This window comes from Moschus berezovskii, chromosome 9 (assembly GCF_049115385.1).
Source record: "Moschus berezovskii isolate FMDL1 chromosome 9, NW_MosBer_1.0, whole genome shotgun sequence".
Taxonomy (NCBI): domain Eukaryota; kingdom Metazoa; phylum Chordata; class Mammalia; order Artiodactyla; family Moschidae; genus Moschus; species Moschus berezovskii.
This window is the reverse complement of record NC_142468.1, coordinates 87,133,133-87,140,074: the sequence shown is the minus strand read 5'-3', so window position 1 is coordinate 87,140,074 and position 6,942 is coordinate 87,133,133. Positions and strand designations below refer to the sequence as shown.

The following is a 6,942-nucleotide window of genomic DNA, read 5'->3' as shown; positions in this document are numbered from 1 at the left end:
CAATAGAAAGCCAAGGTAGCAATAATCCTATCAGACAAAATAGACTAAAATAAAGACTCTTACAAGAAATAAAGAAGGACATTATATAATGATCAAGGAATCAATTCAAGAAAAAGATACAATGCACCCAATATAGGATCACCTAGAATCCCAGGGACGGGGGAGCCTGGTGGGCTGCCGTCTATGGGGTCGCACAGAGTTGGACATGACTGAAGCGACTTAGCAGCAGCAACAGCAAATACATAAATATAAATGGACATAAAGGGAGAAATTGATAGTAACAGAATAATAATAGGAGACCTTACCACACTTACATCAATGGATAGAACATCCAGAGAATCAATTAGGAAACATTGGTTTACATGTTAGGCAAAATGAACTTAGTAGATATATGTACAGAATATCCCATACAAAAATGGAATACACATTCTTTTCAAGTGTAAATGGAACATTCTTGAGGGTAGATCACATGCTAGACCAGAAAACAATCCTTGGTAAACCTAAGGGAACTGAAATCATATTAAGCATCTTCTCTGGCTATAATGCTATGACACTAGAAATCAAGTTCAAGGAAAAAAAAAACTTGCCAAAAAAAAAGAAAAGAAAATGTGGACACTAAACAAAATGCTACTAAACAAACAATACCAGGCTCCTCCGTCCATGGGATTTTTCAGGCAAGAATACTGGAGTGGGTTGCCATTTCCTTCTCCAGGAGATCTTCCCTACCCAGGGATTGAACCTGGGTCTCCTGCATTATAGGCAGAGGCTTTACCATCTGAGCCACCAGGGAAGTCAAACAATCAATAGATCACAATAAATCAAAGCAGAAATAAAATACCTAAAGACAAATGAAAGCACAACTATCCAAAAATCTATGGGATGGCGCAAAAGCAACTCTAAGAGGGAAGTTAACAGCAATACAAGCTTACCTCAGGAAATAAGGAAAATCTCAGCCTGACTTTACACCTAAAGGAACAACAAACAAAACCCAAAGTCAATAGAAGGAAAGGAATTGTAAAGATCAGAGCAGAAATAAATGAAATAGAAACCAAAATATCAATGAAATTAAGACCTGGTTCTTTGAAAGGAATAATATTGATAAACCTTGTGTGTGTGTGTTTGTGCTCAGTTGTGTCCAACTCTTTGCAACCCTACGGACTGTAGCCCACCAGGCTCCTTTGTTCATGGAGCTTTCCAGGCAAGAATACTGCAGTGGGTTGCCATTTTCTACTCCCGAGGATCTTCCCAACCCAGGGATCCAACTCAATCTCTTGTGTCTCTTGCATTGGCAGGTGGAGTCTTTACCACTGTGCCACCTGGGAAACCCTGATAAACTTTTACCCAAACTGACCAAGAAAAAGACAAGACCCACAGCAATAAAATCAGAAATGAAAAAGGAGAAGTTGCAACAGACACCACAGATATACAAAGGATCATAGGGAATACTACAAATAACTGAATGCTAATAAAATGAACAACCTGGAAAACATGGACAAATTTCTAGAAATATACAATGTCCCAAGACTGAACCAAGAATAAACAAAATATGAACAGATAAATTATCCATAATGAAATTGAATCAGGAGTTAATTAAAAAATCCCAACAAATAAAGTCCAGGATCGGGTGGATTCACAGGAGATTTCTACCAAAGATTTTGAAAAGAGTTAACACCTATCCTTCTGAAACTATTCCAAAAAATCACAGAGGGAAGGACACTTCCAAACTCATCCTGTGAGGCCAACCTCACCCTGATATCAAAACCTGACAAAGATGCCACACACACAAAAGGAAAATTATAGGACAGTATCACTGATGAATATAAATACAAAAATCCTCAACAAAATATTAGCAAACCAATTCCAATGATACATATAAAGAATCATACAACATGATCAAGTGGGATTTATCCCAGGGCTGCAAAAAATTTTCACTACTCACAAATCAATGAGAGACAGCACATTAACAAATTGAAGACTAAAAACCATAGATCATCTCAGTAGATTCAGAAAAAGTTTTTGATAAAAATTCAATATCCATTTGTGATTTAAAAAAAAACTCTGCAGAAAGTGGGTATAGAGGGAAACGTACCTCAACATAATAAAGGCCGTATCTGAGAAGCCCACTACTAATAGCATGCTCAACAGTGAGAAGCTGAAAGTATTTCCTCTAAGATCAGGACTAAGACAGGCATGCCCACTCTCACTGCTTTTATTCAATATAGTGTTAGAAGTCCTAGCCATAGCGGTCAGACTAGAAAAGAAAAGAAAAATAATCCAAATTGGAAAGGAAGAAGTAAAACTGACACTGCTTGGAGAAAACATGATACCATATGTTGAAAATCCTAAAGATGCCACCAGAAAACTACCAGGGCTCATCAATGAATCTGCTAAAATTTGAGGGCACAAAATTAATATACAGAAATCTGTTGCATTTCTATACAGTAAGAACAAACTATCAGAAAAGATATTAAGGAAACAATATCATTTACCATCACATCAAACAGAGTAAATAGGAATAAGCCTACCTAAAAGGGTAAAGAACTATACTCATAAAACTATAAGATATGGATGAAAGAAGCTGAAGATACACAAACAGATGGAAAGACAGACTATATTCATGTATTAGAAGAATTAATACTGTTAAAATGACCAAACTCCACAAGCAATCTACAGATTCAATGCAAACCCTATCAAAATACCAGGGCATTTTTCACAGAACTAGAATAATTTCAAAATCTGTATGGAAACACAAAAAGACCCCCAAAAGCCAAAACAATCTTGACAAGAACAGAGCTCATACAGCTCAAAATAAAAAACCACAGTTGAAAATGGGCAGAAGACCTGAATAGACATTTTTCCAAAGAAGACATGCAAATGACCAACAAGTACATGAAAAGATGCTCAACATAATTATTAGAGAAATGCAATCAGAACTACAATGAGATATCACCTTACACCTGTTATAATAGCTATTATCAAAAAGTCTACAAATAAATGTTGGAGAGGAAGTGGAGAAAAGGGAACCCAGTATAGTGTTGGTGGGAATGTAAATTGTTCAGCCACTATGGAAAACAGTATGGAGTTTTCTTAAAAAACTAAAAATAAAGCTGCTATATGATCCAGCAATTCCACTCCTGGGTATGTATCCAAAAAAGCTGAAAACTCTAATTTGAAGACACATGAACCCCAATGTGTCCCCCAGATTCTCCAAGCCAGGCTTCAGCAATACGTGAACTGTGAACTTCCAGATGTTCAAGCTGGTTTTAGAAAAGGCAGAGGAACCAGAGATCAAATTGCCAACATCTGCTGAATCATCAAAAAAGCAAGAGAGTTCCAGAAAAATATCTATTTCTGCTTTATTGACTATGCCAAAGCCTTTGACTGTGTGGATCACAATAAACTGTGGAAAACTCTGAAAGAGATGGGAATACCAGACCACCTGCCCTGCCTCTTGAGAAACCTGTATGCAGGTCAGGAAGCAACAGTTTGAACTGGAAATGGAACAACAGACTAGTTCCAAATAGGAAAAGGAGTACGTAAAGGCTGTGTATTGTCCCCCTGCTTATTTAACTTATATGCAGAGTACATCATGAGAAACACTGGGCTGGATGAAGCACAAGCTGGAATCAAGATTGCCAGGAGAAATATCAATAACCTCAGATATGCAGATGACACCACCCTTATGGCAGAAAGTAAAGAAGAACTAAAGGGCCTCTTGATGAAAGTCAAAGAGGAGAGTGAAAAAGCTGGCTTAAAGCTCAACATTCAGAAAACTAAGATCATGGCATCTGGTCCCATCACTTCATGGCAAATAGATGGAGAAACAGTGGAAACAGTGGTTGACTTTATTTTGGGGGGCTCCAAAATCACTGCAGATGGTGATTACAGCCATGAAATTAAAAGACACTTATCCTTGGAAGGAAAGTTATGACCAACCTAGATAGCATATTAAAAAGCAGAGACATTACTTTGTCAACAAAGGTCCGTCTAGTCAAGGCTATGGTTTTTCCGGTGGTCATGTATGGATGTGAGAGTTGGACTATAAAGAAAGCTGAGCACAGAAGAATTCATGCTTTTGAACTGTGGTGTTGGAGAAGACTCTTGCGAGTCCCTTGGACTGCAAGGAGATCAAACCAGTCCATTCTAAAGGAAATCAGTCCTGAGTGTTTATTGGAAGGACTGATGTTGAAGCTGAAACTTCAATATTTTGGCCACCTGATGCGAAGAGCTGACTCATTTGAAAAGACCCTGATGTTGGGAAAGATTGAAGGCAGGAGGAGAAGGGGATGACAGAGGATGAGATGGTTGGATGGCATCACTGACTCAATGGACATGACTTTGGTTAAACTCTGGGAATTGGTGATGGACAGGGAGGCCTGGTATGCTGCGGTTCATGGGGTTGCAAAGAATTGGACACAACTGAGCGACTGAACTGAACTGAACCCCAATGTTCACAGCAGCACTATTTACAATAGCCAGAACATGGAAGTAACTCAAGTGCCCATTAACAGATGAGTGGCTTAAGAAGTCGGGGTATGTAAATGTATATACTATGGAACATTATTCATCCATAAAAAAGAATGAAATATTGCCATTTGCAGCAACATAATATGGATAGACCTAGAAAATATTATATTTAGTGAAGTCAAACAGAGAACGATAAATCCTATAGAATATCACATCACCGACTTGATGGACCTGAGTTTGAGTGAACTCCGGGAGTTGGTGATGGACATGGAGGCCTGGCATGCTGCAATTCATGGGGTCGCAAAGAGTTGGACACGACTGAGTGACTGAACTGAATATCACTTAAATGAGGAATCTGAAAAACAGTACAAATGAACTTATTTACAAAACAGAAGTAGACTCACAGACATAGGAAATAAACCTGGTTTATTACCAGAGTGGTTACCAGAGGAGTGAGGGCAGAAGGGAAAGACAAATTAGGAGTATGGCATTAACAGATACAAGTGAAAGTCACTCAGTCATGTCTGACTTTTTGCGACCCCATGGGCTATACAGTTCATAGAATTCTCCAGGCCAGAGTACTGAAGTGGGTTGCCTTTCCCTTCTCCAGGGATCTTCCCAACCCAGGGATCGAACCCAGGTCTCCCACATTGCGGGCAGATTCTTTACCAATTGAGCCCACAAGGGAAGCCTAAGAATACTGGAGTGGGGTAGCCTATCCCTTCTCCAGGGGATCTTCCTGACCCAGGAATCGAACCAGGATCTCCTGCATTGCAGGCGGATTGTTTACCAATTGAGCTTTGAGGGAAGCCCTAACAGATATAAACTACTATACATAAAATAGATAAGCAATAAGGATTTACTATATACAGAGAACTATATATAGTATCTAATAAATACCTATAATGGCATTTAAGCAGAAAAAAGCTGAATAAATATGGTATACACTTGAGGCTAAGACCATACTGTAAATCAACCGTGATTCAATAAAAAATTATTGATATAAATATTTTCATAGGTTTAGAAAAACATTTAAAGATTTTTTAAAATATTGTTACAGATTGAAAGTGAAAAGTGAAAGTGAAGTCGCTCAGTCATGTCCGACTCTGCTACCCCATGGACTATAGCCCACCAGGTTCCTCTGTCCATGGGATTTCCCAGGCAAGAATACTGGAGTGGGTTGCCATTGCTTTCTCCAGAGGATTTTCCTGACCCAGGGATCGAACCCAGGTCTCCAGCCTTGCGGGCAGACGCTTTACCATCTGAGCCACCAAGTAATCCCACAGATTGATTGAGTAGGCAACAAATCATTCATGAGAACTCTATAAATCAATCTTGTTAATCTTGTCTAAAGGAAAAGAACCAACCCACAACAAATTGTTTGAAATTTTCCCATTGATCCCCCAAACAAATGAAAGTATTGAATTTGAGAGATCTATGTCAACATTTAAACTTTATTTAACTTGCTTTTTTGTCTCAAAAATAAAAATTCATCCAGGTAAGCGATCCAAGTCCTATGAAATGCCTTTCTCATATGGAATAGATGGTGGAGGAGTGTTCTCTATCTCAACACAGCACGTGTGACGATGGGTGCCACAGGGAAGGGAGGCTGTGTGCTGTGCAGAGGGCCGAATCCCACCTCTAACTGTGGGGCCTCAGGCAAAACACACCTCTCAGATCATCAGCCTGTTTTAAAAACAGTTTTTAAAAACCTGAACAGATATAGTTTCTGCTATGCTCGCTTGCATTCATGTTAGTATGTTTGCAAATTTCTCTGTAGGATAAATTCACAGATGTGGGATTGCTAAGTCAAAGGGTAAATGTATTTGTAAGTTTGGTGAATAACACCAAACTGCCTTTCAGAGGATTGTACCACTGTGAACTCCCACCAGCCATGTGTGAGAACTGGAACCCCTTTCAGCTCTAGCAGTTTTTATTCTATATCCTTCCCAGGACTCAGGTCCAGTGGGTAACTTTGTGGAAAGTTTTTCTAAGATATGGGCTTCTAAACCGGAGTTACCCCAGTACTCTTGCCTAGAAAATCCCATGGATGGAGGAGTCTGGTAGGCTGCAGTCCGTGGGGTCTCTATGGGTCAGACATGACTGAGCGACTTCACTTTCACTTTTCACTTTCACACATTGGAGAAGGAAATGGCAACCCACTCCAGTGTTCTTGCCTGGAGAATCCCAGGGACGGGGGAGCTTGGTGGGCTTCCGTCTATGGGGTCACACAGAGTCGGACACGACTGAAGTGACTTAGCAGCAGCAGCAAACCGGCCATAGCAGGAAAGTACACATTAGACAGAAACAGGTTTCAGGCAGCACTTTCAGGCAACCCAGCACAGATCCTCTTCACATGTGAAATTTCCAGAGTCATATTTCCCCAGGACCATGCTTTCCAGCTGGTGTGGCTGAGCTATGCAATGACCTGTGCAGTCAAGGCACCTAAACGGCTTCAGACCAGCCCAATATGGT

General features: G+C 39.9%; 1 non-coding gene across 1 annotated transcript; it reads right to left on the bottom strand.

The window, feature by feature from the left end:
- Positions 1 to 718: 718 nt before the first annotated feature.
- Positions 719 to 790, bottom strand: TRNAY-AUA (transfer RNA tyrosine (anticodon AUA)). Its single transcript has one exon. It is a non-coding gene; the product is annotated as a tRNA-Tyr (tRNA).
- Positions 791 to 6,942: the final 6,152 nt, after the last annotated feature.